At 40.2% G+C, this 22,900-nt stretch overlaps 1 pseudogene; it reads right to left on the reverse strand.

Annotated features, from left to right (window-relative positions):
• Nucleotides 1-719: 719 nt before the first annotated feature.
• LOC132649940 (COP9 signalosome complex subunit 5-like) overlaps nucleotides 720-22,900 on the reverse strand; it is a 94,797-nt pseudogene continuing 72,616 nt past the window's right edge.

The raw sequence follows: 22,900 nt of genomic DNA on the forward strand, positions 1-22,900 counted from the left end.
GGTATTTTGCCACAATAATGGAAGCTAACAAAAAGCTGTAAACCAAGTAAGAGCAAAGACAAAAGATACTTGTTTTGTCCTGAGTTGGATTCCCAGGACTTGCTTGATGGAAGAAGGAAACTTGACACTTTCATATTTTCTTCTGACCACAGTGCGTGAGCCCACATACATGTACACAAACACATACACACTTACAAACAAATAAATAAATAAAAGAAGCTTTTAAAAATTGCTATGGCTGTCAGGCATGGTGGTGTACTCCTTTAATCCCAGTACATGGGAGGGATAGGCAGGTGGATCTCTTTGAGTTGGAGGAAATCCTGATCTACAAAGTGAGTCCAGGACAGCCAAGGCTACACAGAGAAACACTGTCAAAAAAAATTAAACCCCCCAAACCTAAACCTTACATTTATGTATTATGTTTATGTTTATGTGAAAGATATGAGCTATATTAATATAATTACTGAGGAATAAACATAAGTAAAAGAGTAATTATTACCTAAATAATTTGACTATTATCCTAAATCAATTTTTACTACTATTTCAAAGGTACTATATTATCAAATGCATTCTGTCTGAGTTTTCTTATGTGTTAAAAAAAATCTTTGACTAAATCATTTCTGAGTTTTTGTGCTGGGGTTGAACCCAAGGCCATGGGAGTGACAGGCATGTATTCTGCTGTTGTGTTACATCCTTGGCCCTGATGTCTGGTCGACTACTCACTGTTTGCAGTGCACAAAAAAGTCTTCTATTTTATTAAGTGGTATAGTCTGAAACTCAGAACGTTCTTCATCAGGAGAATTGTAGCCAGAAAGGAAGAAAGAAAGACAAAGAAGAAAGAAAAAAGGAAAGGAAAGAAAGAGAGAAGGAAAAAAAATCCCCTTAGCATATTCTATAGCTTATTATGGATGGGATGAAAATCTGGAAAACCAGTTAGTAAGCATCAATATTTTAATAACAGCTGGGCCTGGTGGCTCATACATGTCAATTTCAGTACTTGGGAGGCCGAGACAAAAGGACTACTGACAGTTGTGAGGACAGCATTTAGTCAACTCCAGGAAAGCATGGGCTATACAGAGTGTGATTTTATCTTAAAAGCAAAACCAAAGCAAATAACAAATCCAAGATGGAAAAAACATTGCCCCTCCTCACCTCCAAAGCCATTAGTTTCTCTAGGCAGGATTTGGCATGTGGCTTAAATTCTCTTGTGTTTAGGTGATGTTTACATATGCTAGTAATATCCATTGCTGACTACAGGCTCCCTTCATGGAAAGAAATGGATTCAGCTTATTTCTCTAGTACTTGTCAAGCTGCAAAGGTCACACAAGCATTTCTCTTTTTTTAATTTTAATTTTTCTTTTTAGTTACATTTTGTTAACTCTGTGTCCCAGCTGTATCTCGCTCCCTCATTCCCTCCCCAACCCCACACTCCCTCCCTGGTCTCCTCCCTGCCCCTCTCCAAGTCTACTGATAAGGGAGGACCTCCTCCCCTTTCATTTGAGCCTGTTTTATCAGGTATGTTCAGGGCTGGCTGCACAGTCCTCCTCTGTGGGCTAACAGGACTGCTCCTCCCCTGGGGGGGAGGTCAAAGAGCCTACCCTTGAGATCCTGTTAGAAATAGTCCTTGTTCCCCTTACTTTGGAAAACTACTTGGTTACTGAGCTACCATGGGCCACATCCGAGCAGAAGAGCTAGGTTATATCCATGGACGGTCCTTGTTTGAGTGTCAGTCTCAGAAAAGACCCTGTGCCCGGATAAAACCCTTTGTCTGCCAAGATTAATATTTAACAACTATGTTATCTTTTTATTTGAACTGTGGCAGTTTGCAATTTTGTATTTGAAAAGTTTTCTACACTAAAAAAATATCAAACAGGATGCACATATAGCTTGTCTCTATCCCTTAGAACTTTAAAAAAAAGATTGTATGAAAATATGAGAAGCTAAATTTGGATCCCAAAACCCACACAAAGAAGGGCTAGTTAATACTTATAGTCGGGGGAGCTGGAGACAGATTCCACAGAAGCCAGCTGTATAAGCCTGGTAGTTGGTAGCTCATTTGCAGTGAAAACTAAAAGAACCTGCCTCAAACAAGGAGGAAGGAGAAGACTGGCACCCAAGGCTGTCTTCTGACCTGCACACCAGTGCTTGTACTCATGAACACATGCCACTCCTGTGGTGACTCACATCTCTACTCCCAGTGCTTCACAGGTAAGTAATTTCATGGCTAGTATAAACTACCTGAGACTGTGAATGTCCTGCTTATCTTCTCCATCCAAATTACCTTTGGATATGTCCAAAGGGTATCAAGATTCACTTTTCCTGCAGATATTGTTCTGGTTGGGTTAATCTAGAAGAGATATATGCTTAATATTGGTCAACATAAACCATATGTTCTAGTGAGTCAAGATCAGAAACCCAAAACAAGCAAGTAAATATAGCACTATATATTGTAAACTAAACTAGCAAACCATCTGAAAAAGATAACCAAAATAACCAGAAAAGTTCAATAAAATGGGAATATTCAGTTATTTTACAGATTACATTTACTTAACATATCATCAAAGAGTATTTATTATTATTATTTAAGCTGTGCATGCTACTCAACAAGGACATATTTTTGAAACAAACAAATCAACTGAGAATCTTCCCTCCCTTACCCAAATACTTTAATAGATGAACAACTATTAGTTTCCTCCTAATAAAATCCAGATTGCATCTAAAGCACCCTGGACATAGAAGAAGACAGGTTCTAGCCATTTCTGCTTCTCCAATTCAAACCACCCTAATTAAGTGCCTATGCAGAGCAAAGAAGATGACATGGGTTCTATGATTTAACTTCATATCACAGGAGTGAAGTGTGAGGTGCAAGAGGGTTAAGACACCAGAGCTTAAGCCTTTATCAGAGTGTTTTAATTTTTCAGTATTCTTTCTTTAGCAAATCTTTCTGAACAACTTAAAACACACACACACACACACACACACACATAAAACAAGCTTGGTGTGGTGGTATATGGCATTAACCTGAGCACTCAGGCAGACGCTGTCTGGGAGTTCAAGGACAGCCTGGTCAACATATCCAGTTCTAGGATAGACAGAGCTACATAACAGAGAGACTCTGTGCCAAAAACAGTAACAAAACAAAACAAAATTAAATCCATACAAAACTTATATAGGTTGGAGGGATAGCTCAGAAGTTAAGGGTAGTTGCTGCTCTGGCAGAAGGACATGGGTTTGGTTCCCAGCACTCACATCTAACTCCAATTCCAGGGTATCCCACTGCTACTTCTGGACCCTACAGGCACCAAGCACATGTGTGGTGCACAAAGATAACGTACAAACACTCATAAAGATACAAATTTTTAAATATTTACTGAAGCTAGAGGACTGAGGATATAGCTTCATGGTAGAGAGAACTCTTAAATAGCATATGAAACCCTGACACCATAATACAAAAAGTAAAATGAAACAAAAAGAAAGTGGAGGCACTAGGATGGTCCTATGGGTAAAAGTGCCTACTGTCAAGCCTGAGGACCTGAATTTGGTCCCTGAGACCGACATGGTGGAGGGAGAGAATAGACCCCAAAAAGCTGTCTTCTCACCTACGTACATGGGTCATAGCATGTGTAAGTCTCTCCCCCAGCTCCTGATACAAACGTACAAGAAGGAAGACAAACAAAAAAATTAAAACTGAAATAACAAAATGCTAAAAAAATGTGGTACTCTACACTTATAGTCCTAGTATGCTAAGGAGAATAATAGGAGAATCAGGAGTTCAATTTCAGGAGGTAATGACCAACCTGAAACACATGAAACCCTCATTCATTCATTCGCTTATTTATTTTTACCTTATGTATGACTCCTTGAATATATGTCTTATCTCGTGTCCTTGGAGGTCAGAGAAAGGCTTCAGATACCCTGGATCTAGGTTGTAAGCCTTCATATGGGTAATAAGAATCAAACTAGAGTTCTTTAGTTCTTTGTTAAAGCAGAGACACTTTTTGTTTTGTTTTGTTTTTTTAATGCACGTACCACCACTGCCATGAATGGTTACTGGGAGTGCAAGTTAAGCATCTGCCTACTGACATCAATCCCAGAGAGCCAAGAGCTTTAACCTGGGTAGCTCTGGTATAAGCTAATTGCATTTTCAAGGTGGCCACCTTAATACATGAAAGAAAAAGCTTGCTTGAGGTGTGGTAGAATCTCAGATATTGTCATTTACAGGTTTTATGAAGCACTGTGGTCTAGTAGCAGTGTGAAGCACATGCTTCTTTGAAGCTAAAGAATTTCTGAAAAGACACACATGCATGCAGTGTAAAATTATCAAGGTACCAGATCAAGGCTATCCACTCTCTTTCTGTACCTTTTCCCTCATCTATCTCTTTCTCAGCCCAGACATTATCACTAACATCTGATATACCTTCACAGGAATATGCTGTAGATTATAAAACATATCTGCACATAGATGCATATCACATACAACATACTTAAAAAATTGAACAAAAAAATCTTGATCTTGTTCTGTGTAAGTATATAAGTAACTTAAGGAAGAAAAATAGCCTATTTGTTAGATTTCACCTCACACTCATCAGAATGGCTAAGATAAAAAGCTTAAGGAAGGATGCATGCTGGAGAGGATATGGAGAAAGTGGAACCCTCCTCCACTGTTGGTGGGAATGTAACCTAGTACAATCACTTTGGAAATCAATCTGGTGCTTCTGCCAAAATTTAGGAATAATGGTACCTCAAGATCCAGCTATACCACTCCTAGGCATATATCCAAAAGATACTCCACCACTCACTAACGACATTTGCTCAACCACGTTTGTAGCAGCTCTATTCGTAATAGCCAGAATCTGGAAACAACCTAGATGTCTCTCATGAAGTAATGGATGCCGAAATTGTGGTACATTTACACAATGGAACAGTACTCAGTAATTCAAACAAGGAAATCATACAACTTGCAGGCTAATGATGGGAACGAGGAAAGATCATCCCGACTGAGATAACCCAGAAGCAGAAAGACACAAATGTTATATACTCACTTATAAGCGGATATTAACCATATAATATAGGATAAACATACTAAATCTATAGCCCTCAAGAAGCTTAACAACAAGGAGGACCCTAGGGAAGATGCTTAATGCACATTCAGAAGGGCAAACAGTATTGATTTGAAAGTAGTAGAAGGAACAAGACAGGAGGTCCACAAGGGACCTCGGATAGACTCTACCTACCTGGATATTGAAGGAGAAACTTAAACTCATAGCCAAATTTTGGGAAGAGTGGCAGAATTATTAAGAAAAAGAGATAGAAAGAAGAGGAAGATAGAAAAACCTGGAGGGGACAGGAACTCCACAAGGAGGAAAACATTGCCAAAATTCCTTGGCTGAGTGGGGACTGTAGAGACCTATACTCCAACTATGGACCATTCATAGAGAGGACCTAGAACCCCTGTTTAGAGAAAGCCAATCGGCTGCTCAGTATACAAGTGGGTTCCCTAGCAAGGGGTGCAGGGGCTGTCTCTGACATTAACACAGTGGCAGGCTCTCTGATCACATTCCCTTGGTGGGTGGAGCCTTGCCAGGCAACAGAGGAAGATGATGCAGTCAGCCTTGATGAGACCTGATACTCTAGGGTCAGTTAGAATGGGAGAAGTTACTCCCCTATCAGGTGAATAGGGAAAGGACATAGAAGGAGATGAGGGAAGGTTGGTGGGACTGGGACAAGAGAGGGGGCTGCAGCTGGGATACAAAGTGAATAAATTGTAATAAATAAATAAATAAATAAAATAACTTTGAAAAAATTAGATTCACTCTACTCAGGAATAGTTAATTCCTAAATTTCTTCTTTTTTTTTTCCAGTGTTGAGGGATTCTGGAGATATTGAACTCTGGGCTCATGAATACCAAACCTACATATTTTTTTTTCAATTTGAAACACAACTGACACTGACTATGAAAATTTAATTGAGAAGGACTCCTTCCTCCAACCTAGTACTATAAACCTCACAAGATTTTTAATACTTTACATGAAAATTATTCAATTTTAATTGTAAATTTTAATGTGAAAAGGACAGGTTTAAGCTCAGAAACCCAAAAGTCATCTTGAGACTCTTAAGAGTTACTAAGTTCTAAGAAACCATATTTTTACCTGTTTGTCATTTTCTGTGTTTGCAGCCATTTCCTCATATGTGGCAGCCTGAGAATTTATTTTGGTTTCAGTGACCTCTACAGACAAAACAAAACTGCCCATGATGATCATGGTCCCACTGTCCACTTTACCAAGCACCAAGCCCATCACTTCCAGGTTGCCTCCTGATCTGGCATGCATCACGATTTTCAGTAGAGCCAATGTTGAGATTTTGCAGTATTTAAAGTAATGCTGACTATAAAACAAAATCACAGTACAATCAAGGTTCTTACATAATGTACAATTTCAAAAGATTTTTTATGAAAATAAATAAATACTGAAGGGATCTGTAGTGATGGAAGAGGACTGTAGAATGGGGGGCTGGGGGGGAATAAAACAGCATCTACAAGCACTGGGAAATAGCTTCACGAGTCATCATCATCTCTGGCCCCCAGGGAAAGTGAAGATTACGAAGTAAACTTTAATATCCTGTTGAAGTGAAGGAATAATATGATCAACTCGATAGGTCTTTTTATCTCCATTAACATGTAATCATCATAGCTTTGATTATGTTCTCAGTTCTAACTTTATGACCTAAATTTATTGATTTATTAATTATATTGCAACCACAAGCTGAAAGAACAGAGACCATCTTGGAAATCAAAACATAAGTTAAAAATTTGGCTCCTCTGTTTACAGGGAAAAGAGAGAAAGATAATCACTACTATGGCTCATTGCATATGGCTCATCTAGAAGCTTTAAATAAATTACCACATCTATTCTTCATAACATCATCAATAGCTAGATTTACTTTTATCTTACAGGTAGGTAAGTTTAGATACTTCAGTTTCCTAATGCCAGTCAACAGTTTAACTGTTCAGAGGTGATTTTCAGTTTTGTGCTCCTGAGTTCATTACTGTAGTATGATAATGAGGTGAATTTCTCAATGCATTTGTTTATTTCCCTATTTACAGAAAAGGAATGAAAGTACAGTACTGGACTGCCATGATTATTAAACGACATGAAAATCTTTAATCCAGTGCTAGGCCACGGTAAGTACTCAATAAATACTTTGAAAATTGAATAATGCCAATTAAAGCCAGCTTTGCTACCAAAACAAAACACCTGAAAATAGTGAGACAGTTTAGACAGCATCCATTAGGGAGTTTTCTTTACTCTCCTTAACACAAGCAGCTCCATGGAAAATCTTTTGACTTGTATTCAGTCCAAAAGATACATGGATTTGTGGGATTTGTGTAGGAGGCCTTTAAGCTCTATTTTAAAATTCCTGACTTCTGTGAATTGTTGTAGTGGTATTTTAGAAAACTAGTACGACTTGGTGTACAGTTTCATGAAAAAAGTGATTTAAAAAAGTGCTTATGGAGTGCCTTCTTTCCGTTCATTTTTTTTTAAATCACTGGCTTGTAAATCTGATTTCTGAAAACAGCTGTGCTCCTCAGTTTGGAAGTCACTTATAGCTGCAACAAGGTGCATGTAGTCACCAGGTTCAAGGCAGAATTATGAAATTTATGAAAATAATCATGTTGAGAACATGACATCATAAGTCATCCCTTACACTCCCTGGAGAGACAATTCAGTTAAAGAAAATTTCTAAGAGGGGAATGGAAGCAGGCTCTAGAAGAGGGGTTAGGCTCTGCTGATTCAGAAAATGCAAACTAAAAACATATAAATACATTTTTTTCACTAACTTAAAAGTGGATATTAGACTTAGAATATAGGATAAACATACTAAAATCTGTACACCCAAAGAAGCTAAGCAAGAAGGAGGACCCTGGAAAAAATCATTAATAATCACTCAGAAAGGCAAACAAGATAGATGTCAGAAGAGGGAGAGTGTAGGGAACAGGACAGGAGCCTACCACAGGGGACCTCTGAAGGACTCTACCCAGCAGGGTATCAAAGCAGATGCTGAGACTGCTGGCCAAACTTTGGGCAGAGTGCAGAGTGTCTTGTGAAAGAAGGGGGAGATGAAGGACCTCGGTGGTAGGAGGGGACAGAAACTCCACAAAGAGAGCAGCAGAACTGAAGGATCTGGGCAAAAGGGTCTTTTCCAAGACTGATGCTCCAACCTGGGCCCATGCATGGAGATAACCTAGAACTCCTGCAGATATGTAATCCATGGAACCTCATTATTCAAGTGGGTTTCCTAGTAATTGGAACAGGGACTATCTCTGACATGAACTCACCCGGCTCTTCCCTTGAGTGGGGAGCAGCCTTACTATGCCACAGAGGAAGACAATGATGAGACCTGATATGCTAGGGTCAGATGGAAGGGGAGGATGCTTTCCACTATCAGTGAACTTGTGGAGGGGAATGGGAGGAGATGAGGGAAGGAGGGTGGGATTAGACGAGGACAAAGTAGGGGCTGCAGCTGGGATACAAAGTGAATAAACTGTAATTAATTAAAAATAAATTAATTAAAAAATTAAAAAAATTAAAAATAACATTGTATAGAGTATATTTTTATCTTTGGGTTACTTCACTCAAGATGATCTTTTATAGTTCCCACCATTTGCCTGAAAATTTCATGATTTCCTTATTTTTAATAGATGTGTAGTATTCCATTGTGCAAATGTACCACAATTTCTGTATCTATTCCTCCATTGAGGGACACCTACGTCATTTCCAGATTGTGGCTATTATGAATAGAGCTTCTAGGATCATTGTTGAGCAAATGTTCTTGTTGTATAGTTGAGTATATTTTGGATACAAGCCTAGGAGTGGTATGGATGGATCTTGAGGAAGAGTTATTCCTAGTTGTCTGAGAATGTGCCAGATTGAATTTCCAGAGAGGTTGTACAGGTTTACATTCCCAATGGAAGTGGAGGAGGGTTCCCCTTTCTTCACAGCCTCTCCAGCATGTGTTGTCACTTGAATTTATGGTCTTGGCCATTCTGATGGGTGTAGGTGAAATCTCAGGGTCATTTTGATTTGCATTTCCCTCATGGATAATGAGGCTGAGGATTTCTTTAAGTGTTTCTCTGCCATTCGATATTCCTCTACAGAGAATTCTCTGTTTAGCTTTGAAATCCATTTTTTTAAATTGGATCATTTGATGTGCTGGTGTTTAACTTCTTGTTTTCTAAGTTTCTTTTTTAAATTTTATTATTTTTTAAAATTTTTAATTTTTTTATATTAATCACAGGTTATTTACTTTGTATTCCAGCCGTAGACCCCGTCCTTGTTCCCTCCCATTCCCACCCCCCCGCCCTCATCTCCTCCATGCCCTTTTCCAAATCCACTGATAGGGGAGGACCTCCTCCCCTTCCATCTGACCCTAGTTTATCAGGTCTCTTCAGGACTGGCTGCAATGTCCCCTACTGTGACCTAGCAAGGTTGCTGCTCCCTTGCGGGTGTGTGTGTGTGTGTGTGTGTGTGTGAAGAGCTCACCATTGAGTTCATGTCAGAAATAGCCCCTGTTCCCCTTAATATAGAATCCACTTGGATACTGAGCTACCATGAGCTATATCTGAACTGGGGTTCTAGGTTATATCCATACGTGGTTCTTGGTTGGAGAAACAGTCTCATGAAAGACCCCTGTGCCCAGATAAATATGGTCCTTGTGGAGCTCCTGTCCTCTCCAGGTCTTACTAACTCCCCCTAATTTCATATGATTCCCTGCACTCTGCCCAAATTTTAGTTATGGGTCTTAATATCTGCTTTGATACACTGCTAGGTAGAGTGTTTCAGAGGCCCTCTGTGGTAGGCTCCTGTCCTGTTACTTGTTGTCTCCTACATCCAAGGTCCATCCCATTTGTCTTTCTAAGTGAGGATTGATCATCTAACCCTTGGTCTTCTTTCTTGTTTATCTTCTTTAGGTGTAAAGATTTCAGTATATTTATCCTATCTTATAGGTCTATATAAGTGAGTATCTACCATGTGTGTCTTTCTGCTTTTGGGATACCTCGCTCAGGATGATCATTTCTAGGAACCAAAATTTGCCTGCAAATTTCATAATTTCTTTGTTTTTAATTGTTGAGTAGGATTGTTTTTAATTGCTGAGTTGAAACCTAAGAATAATAGGAATAGATGAAAAAGAAGACTCCAGGCTCCAAGGACTGGAAAATATTTTTAAGAAAATAATAGAAGAAAAATTTCCCAACTTAAAGAAAGAGATGTCCATAAACATACAAGAAGCCTACAGAACACCAAATAGACTACACCAGAAAAGAAATACTTCGTGTCACATCATAGTCAAAACACTAAACCTATAAAACAAAGGGAGAAAGGCCAAGTGACATATGAAGGTAGACCAATCAGAATCACACCAGACTTCTCATCAGAAACTATGAAAGCCAGAAGGGTCTGGACAGAAATCATGCAGTCTTTAAGGGAACACAGATGTCAACTCAGACTAATATACCCAGCAAAGCTTTCAATCAACTTAGATGGAGAAATCAAAATATTCCATGATAAATCTAAATTGAAGCAATATCTACACAGCTACCCAGCCCTACAGAAGATATTAGAAGGAAAACTCCAATCCAATGAAAACAACTACACCAAAGAAAAAATAGTGTACAGATAATTTCCCAAAAAAATTAAAAGAAAAAAACCCCGCAATGAATCATAGTAAGACTACCAACTCTACAATAATATCGGTCATTGGTCACTATTACCTATCAACATCAATGGACTCAACTCTCCAATAAAAAGACACAGACTAACAGAACAGTTGTGCAAACTGGATCCAGAATTCTGCTGCATCCAAGAAACACACCTATGCAAAAAAGATAAACACTACCTCAGAGTAAAGGGCTGGAAAAATGTTTATCAAGCAAATGGACCCAGAAAACAAGCTGACGGAGCGATCCCAATATCTAATAAAATAGACTTTCAACCAAAATTAATCAAAAAAGATGAGGAGGGGCACTTCCTTCTCATCAGGGAAAATTCCAACAGGAGAACATCACAAGTTTGAACATCTAAGCCCCAAATAAAAGACCACCTACATCTGTAAAAGAAACATTATTAAAGCTGAAATCACACATTGATTGGAAGCCTTAATAGTGGGAGACTTCAACGCTCTGCTCTCACCAAGGGACAGGTCATCTGTTCACAAGTAAAACAGGAAAAAAAGGGCACTTACAGAGGCCCTAAATCAAATGGACCTAATAGATGTCTACAGAACTTTGCACCCAAAACCAAGAGTATACCTTTTCAGCACCTCATGGAACATTCTCCAAAATAGACCATGTAGTTGGTCACAAAGCAAGCTTCAGCAGATACAAGAAGATTGAAATAATCCTTTGTATCATATCTGACCATCATGGTCTAAAGCTGGACCTCACCAACAAGAGAAACAGCAAAAAGCCTGTACATAAATGGAAACTGAACAACTTGCTACTCAATGACAGCTTGGGGGTTGCTGGTGGGGCCATGGTGTCTTGATTTTTGTTGGGTGAGTTCTTACTCCTACCTTTGTCCATTTGCTTATATGTGATCTTCACTGTCTTTTCCTTGAGTCTGAACTTCAGACTGGAACTGTCTTTCTCTGGTGTCTGGAATATTCTTCAGGAAGATCAGGGAAGTCCAGTGTTTTGAGAGTGTGTGTTGTTGCTTCAGTTGTACCCTAGAGAGGAAAAGCTGCTGGCACAGATTCGTTATTGCGGGGGAGTAAGTGTGTGTGTGTGTGTGTGTGTGTGTGTGTGTGTGTGTGTGTGTGCGTGCTCCCACGCATGTCTAAGTGTGTCTTGATGGGTAGTGCTAGAGAGTGTAATTTGGATATGGGGGTTGGGAGGAAGCACAGGAGGGGATGTGGATGCTAATGGTGTTAGCAAGCACAGATTGTGGACACAAAGCGCCTGTGCAGGTTTCCTGAATAGCCAGTGGTCTCCAATCTTTGGAAGGCTCTGCAGGCTGGACTATGAGGTCTGTGGCTGACACTGCAGGTTGGACAAGTACTCTGTTGTGGGCTCTGTGTGCCCAGCCCTCTGCTCTGTGCTAGAAGCTGTGAGCACAGCAGGCTGTGCTGTGCTCTCTGATTTGGGAAGCGCTATGTGCTTCCTCTGCCTCCTCCCCCTCAGGCAAGGCTGTTGATCAGAGTTCCTGGGGAAAATGCCAGGGGTTTGAGTGTTCTCAGTCTCAAATCTCAAGGAGGAGGATTTGTGCTTGGAACAGGTAGCACTGTGTTTAGGCAAGCTGTTTGCACTGCGGGGTGCTTCCTCTGCTTCAGCTGCTAGTTGTGGTGCCTCCACTGCTGCCTCCATGTTTGCTGAGGTACCTCCGCTGCTTCCTCTGCTGCAGGCTTGGCTACCTCCACTTCTGCTTCCACCCATTATAGGGAAGTGCCTGGGAATCGATTCCCCAGGTGAAGTCCACGGAGATGTTCGCTGACGACCTGTATCCTATTGGACTCAGATCAGGGTTTGTCTCCCTTCTCTCCAGACTCTTCTACCATTGTTTTGGGTTTTACAGCCCCTAGACTCACCAATTCAGAGTTTCAGCTCCTCTGAATATGGTGCATGCTGGTCGCCCCAATCTTGGATTCTCCCGGTGTTTAACTTCTTAAGTTCTTTATATATTCTGGATATTAGCCCTCTGTCAGATAGAGGGTTGGTTAAGATCCTTCCCAATCTGTAGGCTGTTGTTTTGTTCTGATGACAGTGTTCTTTGCTTTACAGAACCTTTTCAGTTTCATGAGGTCCAATTTATTAACTGTTGATCTTAGAGCCTGTGTTGTTGATGTTGTGTTTAAGAGTTGACTCCTATGTCAATGAGTTCAAGGATCTTCCCCACTTGATCTTCTTACAGATTTAGTGTGTCTGGTTTTATGTTGAGGTCTTTGATGCACTGGGACTTTAGTTTTGGGCAGGGTCATAAGTATGGATCTATTTACATTTTTCTACATGTAGATATCTAGTTAAGCCAGAACCATTTGTTGAAGATGCTATCAATATTCCATCGTATGGTTTTGGATTTTTGTCAAAAATCAAATATCCGTAGGTGTGTGGGTTTATTTCTGGGTCTTCTATTTGATTGTGTTGATCCTCCAGACTGTTTCTCTGCCAGTACCATGCAGTTTTTATTACTGTGGTTCTATAGTACAGATTGAGATCAAGGATAGAGATAACTCCAGATGATCTGTTGTTGTACAGGATTTTTTTTTTAAACAACTCTGGGTTTTTTATTTACCATATGAAATTGAGAATTTTTCTTTCAAGTTCTGTAAAGAATTATGTTGGTATTTTGATGGGAATTACCTTGAATCTGTAGACTACTTTTAGCAGGATGGCCATTTTCATTATGTTTATCCTATCAATCCATGAGCATGGGATATCTTTCCTTTTTCTGATATTTTCTTATGGGCCTCTAATAACTGGAAAAGCACACACTTGAGATCATTCTCCTGTGCTTCTGATGTTATTAAAATATCCATTGATATTTGGGGTTGGTGATGAAGGCACGTTGTCCTGATTTTTTTGGATGTGTTCTTATGCCAATCTTTAGCCATTGCTTTTCAGTGGCTTTGGCTGTTTTTTCCTCTAGTCTGTACTTCCAAACTGGGTCTGTTTGTCTCTGGTATCTGGAGTATACTTCAGAAAGATGAGAGAAGTCCACCACTTTGAGAGCAGATGTTGGTGTTTTAGCTGTAGCTAAGGCAGGAAAGATGCAGGTACATACACAAAATCATGGGAGTGTGTGGAAGTGTGCCTTGAAGGACAGTGTGCCTGAGTGTTTAGATGCCTGGAATGGTGGAGCATAAGTGCAGGATTGGGTGCGGGTGCAGTTCATGGGCACAATGTGCCTGCATGGGTGCTCTAAATGCATATAGGCCTGTGGTACTGTCCTCCCATTATTCAGATCTGTCTCGGATCTAGGAATTTTTTGCCTGGACTCCACTAGGAAACCCACAGAACACGGGCTTCAATGTTGAGAACACTGTCCCAATGATGTCTATGTTGCCTACAGTGTGGATGTGGTTGGGAGGGATCTGATATCTGCCTGCTAGCAAACAGGGACCTTGGATCTGGGGCAAAACCAACCAGAATTAACTTAATATGGTTTAAATTTTGGCATACTTTACAGTTTATTTTTTCTTGTATTTCCAGGTATACAACCAAAGCAAATAAAGTTCATATGCCCTCTGGCTTCTTGTAACTTTTTACATACTCTGGCCTTTTATAAATTTTTATATACTTTGACATTTTACAATATTTTATACATGTTTAGGTTATGATTTTTTTCTAGCTCTGATTTTTAGGTTTAAGAAAATATTTTGGGGGGGCCAAGATGGCAGCGCCAGGAGAACACTGTGTCTGAGAAACAGGACAAAACTCTCCGTGCAGCGACCAGGAGGCTGAACTCTGGGCCCTTAAACTAAAACGATCATGTTTCCCAGGTGAGGGGAGGCTCCCACAGCATGGGAATTGGTCGGGTCCACTCTCAGGCCACACAGCTAGAACCCAGAAGAGATCCCAGCTAATGCGGGCTTTGGATCTCCGGGCTGGAGCCGCACGCCTGCGTGTCCTGATCACTTTCCCAGGCTGATTGGTGGGCACAAGGGTGCCAGAGACTGAGAGTTCCAGTTCCAAGAAAACCCTACGGGAAACGAAGGTTGAGAGACTGATCATGGGTTACCCAGTCTTTCCCTGGAAGGTCTCACTGACCATGGGTACCCGCCACCTTCACAGCTGAGCTCCGCTGTGCAGAGAGCTGCTACGCGCCCACCTCAAAATCCCTACTTCCTCTTCGGAGGAGGCAGGGGGCATCCAGCAGAATCTGCCACAGACCACATTGTCTGTACCCCAACCCGAGATCAGGGCTGAGAAAACCCAATCCCTTCGGGCACTCCCGCAAATGCCTCCATAACCCTGCCGTGGTGGAGAGGAAGGATAAAGAGGTGCACAGCAGCTTCACAGTGCTGGGACCCCAGTGCTGCCAGAGGCTCCTAGCAAACAAACTTCAGCTCAGGATCTGGGACTGTGGTCATTCAACACATCCTGAGAATCTCCTGCATCCTGCACAATAAGGTCTAGCACCAAGTTCTATCACCGGCAGCCCCCTGACACCTGGCAGAGAAACCCTGGCTCAGGATCGGGACTGAGAAGTCCCAACCCCTTCTGGCAATCCCCTGAGAGCACCGCCATAAGCTTGCCCTGGTGGAGGGGAAGGTCAGAGGGGAAGGACAGAGAGGCAGCCTGCCAGAGGACACAGCACCCCCTCTTCAGCTCACCCAGCGGCCCCTGGCAGAGAAACCCAAGCTCTGAATCTGAGGACACTCAACCCTACCTGGTACTCTCTCGGCGTCAGCAAACATAGGTTCTACCACCAGGCTGCTTCTGGCAGAGAGATCTAGGCCCGGGATCTTGGATTGAGAACACTCAACCTAACTCTTTCCCACGCTACCCTGGAACCAGTCATCATAATCCTTCCTGGTAGAGGGAAAGGACAGAGAGGCAGCACACAGGAATGGTGGACACCGAGTCCTGTGGCCACAGTGTCACAGAGCTGACTGTTAGCCTACCCGCGCATTTTCTGCAGCAGGACCAAATCAGAGAGTAGAGAGCAAGGGGAACCCCTGTGCATTCCAACTGGTCCTGCAAGAGAGTGAGTGAGCATTCTAGGGAGAGTTTGCCCCAGACCCAGGGCCTCGCCGCAGAAGCAACCAGAGGAGATCCTTGCCACCCACACCCCTAGTGTGGGCATCATAGGGATTCTTGGGATAGCGACCCCAACGTTGCAGCCTCTGCCTTGTGGGTCCACCAGTGTAATCCAGGCAAACAATCCCTGGATCTCAGACAGAAATGCATAATAGTGGCCTACAGGCCACTGCAATAGTCAAAGAATCCGCACATGCACACTGTGCCACATTCCTTACTTAGGCAAAACTGAAACCACAGTGCACACTCCAAAACCACTGAACCTCTCTCATCTTCCTGAAAAAAAAAAAAAAGGTCCAGAAAACAGAAAGAGACAATCATAGCCTGAGCTATAAACCAAGGAACAAACAGTGAGGGTTATAGATAACCAGATGGCTAGAGGCAGACATAAGAACACACCCAACAAAAATCAGGACATAATGACCTCACCAGCAACCCCACAAATCAATGGACACTTCAATTCACTAGATAGACGAGAAAAGGACCTCAAAACTATGCTTCTCCAGCTATTAGAGGCCCATAAAGATGAAATGAACAAAGCCCTCAGAAAAATAGCCAAGGAAATCGAGACGAACAAAGAGGAAACAAATAGAACTCTCAGAGAAATGACCATGAGAATTGAGGGAAACAAAGAAGAAATGAACAAAGCTTTCAAAGAAATGTCCACACAAATGAAGGCAAATAAAGAAGAAATAAACAAAGCTCCCATAGAAATACAGGCAATTGTAGCCAAAAAAGTAGAGGCACAATTAGTGATACATAGAGAGGAAACGGACAAAAAAATAGAAGCGGTCATTGAAAAGCAGGACTCCACATTCAAACAGATGAAGGAAATTGTACAAGACATGAAAACAGAATTAGAATCAATAAAGAAAACACAAATAGAGAAAAACCAGGAGCTGGAGAACATAGAGAAAAGATCGGGAACTACAAAGGTAAGCATCACCAACAGAATACAAGAGATGGAAGAAAGAATCTCAGGAGACAAAGATACACTTGCAGAAATTGACACGTCTCTCAAAGAAAAAATAAAATCAAAAAAGTTCCAAACACAAAACATCCAAGAAATCAAGGACACCATGAAAAGACAAAATCTAAGAATAATAGGAGTAGAAGAAAAAGAAGACATCAGGCTCAAAGGTCCAGAAAATATTTTCAAGAAAATTATAGAAGAAAACTTTCCCAACTTAAAGAAGGAGATGGCCATAAACATACAAGAGTCCTACAGAATACCAAGTAGACTAGACCAGAAAAGAAATTCTTCACGTCACATCACAGTCAAAACACTGAACCTACAGAACAAAGAAAAAATTATAAAAGCAGCAAGGGAAAAAGCCAAGTAACATATGAAGGTAGACCTATCATAATCACACCAGATTTCTCAACAGAAACTATGAAAGCCAGAAGGGCCTGGAAAGAAATCATACAGTCCTTAAGGGACCACAGATTCCAACCCAGACTACTATACCCAGCAAAACTTTCAATCAACATAGACGGAGAATTCAAAATATTCCATGACAAAACCAAATTTAAACAATATCTACATAGTACCCCCAATTCTACGGAAGAAGACCATTTATGGATATAACATAGAACCTCTGCTCAGATGTAACCTGTGGTAGCTCAGTACCAATTGGTTTCCCATAGTGATGGGAACAAGGATTATTTCTAACAGGAACTCAATGACTGGCTCTTTGACCTCTCCACCCCCCCAAGTTATGAGTAGACCTGTTAGGCCACAGAGGAGGGCTTTGCAGCCAATTCTGAAGATACCTGGTAAAACAGGATCAGATGAATTGGGAGGAGCCCCCCACATCAGTGGACTTGGAAAGGGGCAGGGTGTAGATGAGGGAGTGAGGGTGGGATTGGGAGCGAATGAGGGAGCAGGATATGGCTGGGATACAGAGTTAATAAAATGTTACTGATAAGAAAAAAAATAAAATAAAAAAAGAGAACATTTTTACTTTAGACAAGCTTTTTTTTTTCCATCCCAGTCTCTTGCTTTTTTTGTTTTGTTTTGTTTTGTTTTATAGACAACATAAAAACTTCCTTTAAAATCCTTTTCATTTTTTTTTTTTTTACTCACTCATTCCATGGGTTTTTACCATCCTGAAATGATACATTTTAAAAACTCTAGTTTCTTCAATTGCCTCAAACAGTATGGCTTGGTTTAATTTGGTAAAATTAATAAAATAAATAACAAGGCCTTTTTACCTCCCTGAAAGCACTGAGAAACTGTTCCAATTTCCTTGTTAGGTTGCAGAGGGTCATTATTTTTAAATACCTGAAAAATTTTAAAATGTTTTATAGCCTTAAACATTCAAACATTCTTCAAAATCTGCTTTTGCAATATTAAAATGCCCAGAGTGAAGTCATAGAGCATAACCATAGTTTTTAGAAGTCAAAACCAAATTTTATCAGTGTTAAAAATTCAGACAATTCAGTGTCTTTAAAATCAATACCAAATGTATTATTTTGATGTTACAAATTTTGACTGCCAACAAGAAAAGTTCTGGTATACAGACACATGGAGGTGTAGCTCTAATATCTCATACAAACAAAGTTTTAAAACTTTTTTTATGATCTTTGTTTTTAAGACAGGACAGAAATTATGTAAAATCTTATACAAATTTATATTACCTTTGGAGACTTCTTTTTAGTGAGCTCATGCCATTTGTTATTTAGAATGGCTCCAATCCTAAGTTTTAAGTTAACTTTACGTTACAGATTTTAAACATACCCAATAACCATTAACCTATAATCAAGACTTATATAACATTGAAAACTTATACAAACAATATTCTTTGTACTTTTAATCTGTTATTTCAAAGGAGGAGCATCTTGCTACCTGTTGAATCCAATTTCTTATGAGCACAGAGGCTTTGTAGCGGAATTAAACATTAGATTTCTTATGGAGAAACTGAGAAGCCACTGGTGCCCTTTCAAGAGCAGGCTGAACATGCCATAAGTGGCTGGCTGCCAGCTTAACCCAGACTGGAGACTCTCAGCTGCAAAAATGCAGACCGTCAAGGACAGAGTCAGTATTATCAGTATTTGTCAAATGAGTTGCTTTTTTATTTTTATTTATTCAGTTTTTTGACTAAAGAAGCTGTTTTTTTGTTTTGTTTTGTTTTTTTCTGAAAATTTTTGAAACAAGCTAAACCAAGTTAAGGGGTAAACAGATGGCCAACAGATAATGTTTGGTTCATGATTACTACATATTAATCCAGAAGAGTCCAAAATGAGCCAATGACAAACATAACACAAATAACATGTACAAGTAAATACTCCCAGGAGACAAACAAAACATCAGACCAGCATCTCCTGACTTTTATATCTGTGCATGAGAGGCAAAGAGGCTCTATGCAGGTTCAAAAACTAAATGAAAGACATCAGACTCTCACTGGGAGTTTTGAGCACCAGGCCCTCTCAGAACTTGCTGAGAGTCTCATAGAATCTCTCTGGGATCTTGGAGCATCATCCAGCATCCTTTTGTGACTTCTGCGATTGTATGGAAAGAGACTTTACCACACTAGTCAACATTCCTTATATTTAAAATCATTTTTTATTAATTGCATTTATTCATTTTGTATGCCACCTGTATCCCCTTCCCTCATTCCATCCCAATCCCACCATCCCTCCCTCATTTCTTTGCATGCCCTTCCCCAAGTCCACTGATAGGGGTGGTCTTCCTCTCCTTCCTTCTAATCCTAGTCTATCAGGTCTCATCAGGACTGGTTGCATTGTCTTCCTCTGTGGCCTGGTAAGACTGTTTCCTGCTCAGGGAGAGGTAATCAAAGATCCAGCCACTGAGTTCATGTCTGAGACAGTCCCTCTTCCCCTTACTAGGTAACCCACTTGGAGACTGAGCTGCCATAGGATATTTCTCTGGGGCGGTTCTAGGTTATCACCATGCATGGTCCTTGTTTGGAATATCAGTCTCAAAGAAGACCCCATGTGTACAGAAGTTTTGCTTCTGCTGCTCTACTTGTGTACCACCTGGCCTGTCCAGGTCTCTCTATCTCCCCCTTCTTTCATAAGATTCGATGCACTCTGTTGAAAATTTGGCTATGTGTTTCAGCATCTGCTTTGATACCCTGCTGGACAGGGTCTTTTAGTGGCCCTCTGTGGTAAGCTCCTGTCCTGTTCCCTGCTTTCTCCTTCTTCTGACATCCATCCTGTTCACCTTTCTGAGTGACAATAGATCATATTACCCAGGGTACTCCTTCTTGTTTAGCTTCTTCAGGTATACAGATTTTAGTATGCGTATCCTATATTATATGTATAATATCCACTTCTAAGTGAGTATATACAATGTGTGGCTTTCTTCTTCTGGGATACCTCACTCAGGATGATCTTTTCTAGGTCCCACCATTAGCCTGCACATTCCATGATTTCTTTGATTCCAGTTGCTGAATAGTATTCCATTGTGTGACTGTAACACAATTATTGTATCCTTTCCTTAACTGAGGGACATCTGGGTTTTTTTTTTTTTTTTTCAGATTTGGGCTCTTACAGATAATGCTGATGGGAACATGTTTGAGCATGTCCTTGTGGTGTACTTGGGCATATTTTGGATATGTGCCTAGTAGCTGCATTTTGAGTTAGAACAATCCCCAACTGAGAACACACCAGATTTCTTTCCAAAGAGGTTGTATATGTTTACATTCTCAGCAAGCAACAAAGGAAGGTTCCCCTTTCTCCACATCATCTCCTGTATGTCTTGTCACTTGAGTTGTTTCTCTTAGCCATTCTGATGGGTGTAAGGTGAATCTCAGGGTCATTTTGATATGCAGTTCCCTGATGACTAAGGATGTTGAGCATTTCTTTAAATGTTTCTCTGCAATTTGATATTCCTCTATTGAGAATTCTCTGTTTAGCTCCGTCCCCCATTTTTAAATTGGATTACTTCATTTGTTGCTTTTTAACTTATTGAGTTCTTTATATATTCTGGATATTAACTCTCTCTCAGATACAGAGTTGGTGAAGATCTTTTCCCAGACTGCAGTCTGTCCCTTGGTTCTGATGACAGTGTCTTTTATTTTACAGGAGCTTTTCACTTTCATGAGGACCCAATTATTGATTGGTTTTTATTTTTATTTTTATTTTTATATTAATTACAGTTTTTTCACTTGTATGCCAGCTGTAGCTCCCTCCCTCATTCCCTTCCAATCCCACCATCCCTCATTCATCTCCTCCCATGCCCCTTCCCAAGTACACTGATAGGGGAGATCTTCCTCTCCTTCCATCTGAACCTAGCCTATAAAGTCTCATCATGACTGGCTGCGTTGTCTTCCTCTTTGCCTGGTAAAGCTGTTTCCCAATCAGGGGGAGGTGATAAAACAGCCACCTACTGAGTTCATGTCACAGACAGTCTCTGTTCCCCTATTGCAAAATCCACTTGGATACTGAGCTGCCATGAACTACATCTGTGCAGGGGTTCTAAGTTTTCTCCATGAATGGCCCTTGTTTGGAGTATCAGTCTCAAAAAAGACCCCTGGGCCCTGATTTTTTGGTTGTGTTGATATCATTGTGGAGCTCCTGTCTCTTCCAGGTCTTTCTATGTCTCCTTTTATTCATAATTTTTCTGGCACTCTGCCCAAAGTTGTTTATGAACCTCAGCATCTGCTTTGATACACTGCTGGGTAGAGTCTTTCAGAGGCCTTCTTTATTTGGCTCCTATCCTGTTTCCTGTTTTCTCCTTCCAATGTCTCTACTATTTACTTGTCTTTCTGAGTGAGGATTAATCACCTTACCCAGAACCTTCTTCTTCCTTAGTTTCTTCAGGTATACAGATTATAGTACGTTTTTCGTATATTGTTTGTCTAATATCCACTTATATATACCAAGTGTGTCTTTCTGCTTCTGGGATTCCTCACTCGGGATAATCTTTTCTCTATCCCAACATTTGCCTGCAAATTTAAAGATTTACTTGTTTTTAATTGCTGAGTAGTAGTCCATTGTGTAAATGTACCATGATATTTCTGTATCCATTTCTCAATTGAGGGACATCTGGGTCATTTTCTGGTTCTTCCTATTACAAATATAGCTGCTTTCAACATGGTTGAACAAATGTCCTTGTTGTGTACTTGAGCATATTTTGGATATATGCCTAGGCCACTTATTGATTGTTGATCTTAGAGCCTGTGCTGTTGGTGTTCTGATCAGGAAGTTGTCTCATGTGTCAATGAGTTCTGGACTCTTCCCATTTCTAATATATTTTTTTGTCTGGTTTTATGTTGAGGTCTTTGATCCACTTGGAATTTAGTTTTGTGCAAGATGATAAAAATGTAAGTACTTGCATTTTTTTTTTTTTACATGTTGACTTCTATTTAGACAAGCACCACTTTTTGAAAATGCTGTCTTTTTGATAATGTAAGGTTTATGATGTTTTGTCAATAATCAAATATCCATAGGTGTTTGTTTTTATTTCCGGGTCATTTATTCTATGCCATTGATCCACCATTCTGTTTTTAGGCCAGTACCATGCAGGTTTTATTACTATTGCTCTGTAGTGCAGCTTGAGATCAGGGATGGATATACCTTCAGATGACCTGCTGTTGTGCTGCATTATTTTCACAATTCTGTTTTTTTATTTCTTCCCTTTGAAGTTGAGACTTGTTCCATCAAGTTGTGAAAATAATTGTGTTGGCATTTTGAGGAGAATTGCAATTAATCTGTAGATTGCTTTTTCTAAGATGGCCATTTTTACCATCTTTATCCTGTCAGCCCATGAGCACGGGAGATCATTTCATCTTTTGATACATTTTTTTTATTTCTTTCTTCAGAGACTCGGAGTTTTTGGTTTTTTTTTTCATAAAAGTCTTTGAATTGCTTGGTTAGAGTTACACCAATGTACTTTGTGGTTATTGTGAATGTTGTAGTTTCCCTAATTTCTTTCTCAGCCCATTTGTCCTTTGTATACATGAGGTCTACTGTATTTTTTTTTGAGTTAATTTTGTATCCAGCAACTTTGCTGAATTTGTTTATCAGCTGTAGGAGTTCCCTGGTTGAATTTTTGGAGTCACTCATATATACTATTAAATCATCTGCAGTAGTGGTACTTTGACGTCTTCCTTTCTGATTTTTATTCCCTTGCTCTCCAATAGTTGTCTTAATTCAATTGTTATGTTGAAGAGATGCAGAGAG

The sequence above is a fragment of the Meriones unguiculatus genome, chromosome X (genome assembly GCF_030254825.1).
Source record: "Meriones unguiculatus strain TT.TT164.6M chromosome X, Bangor_MerUng_6.1, whole genome shotgun sequence".
Taxonomy (NCBI): Eukaryota; Metazoa; Chordata; class Mammalia; order Rodentia; family Muridae; genus Meriones; species Meriones unguiculatus.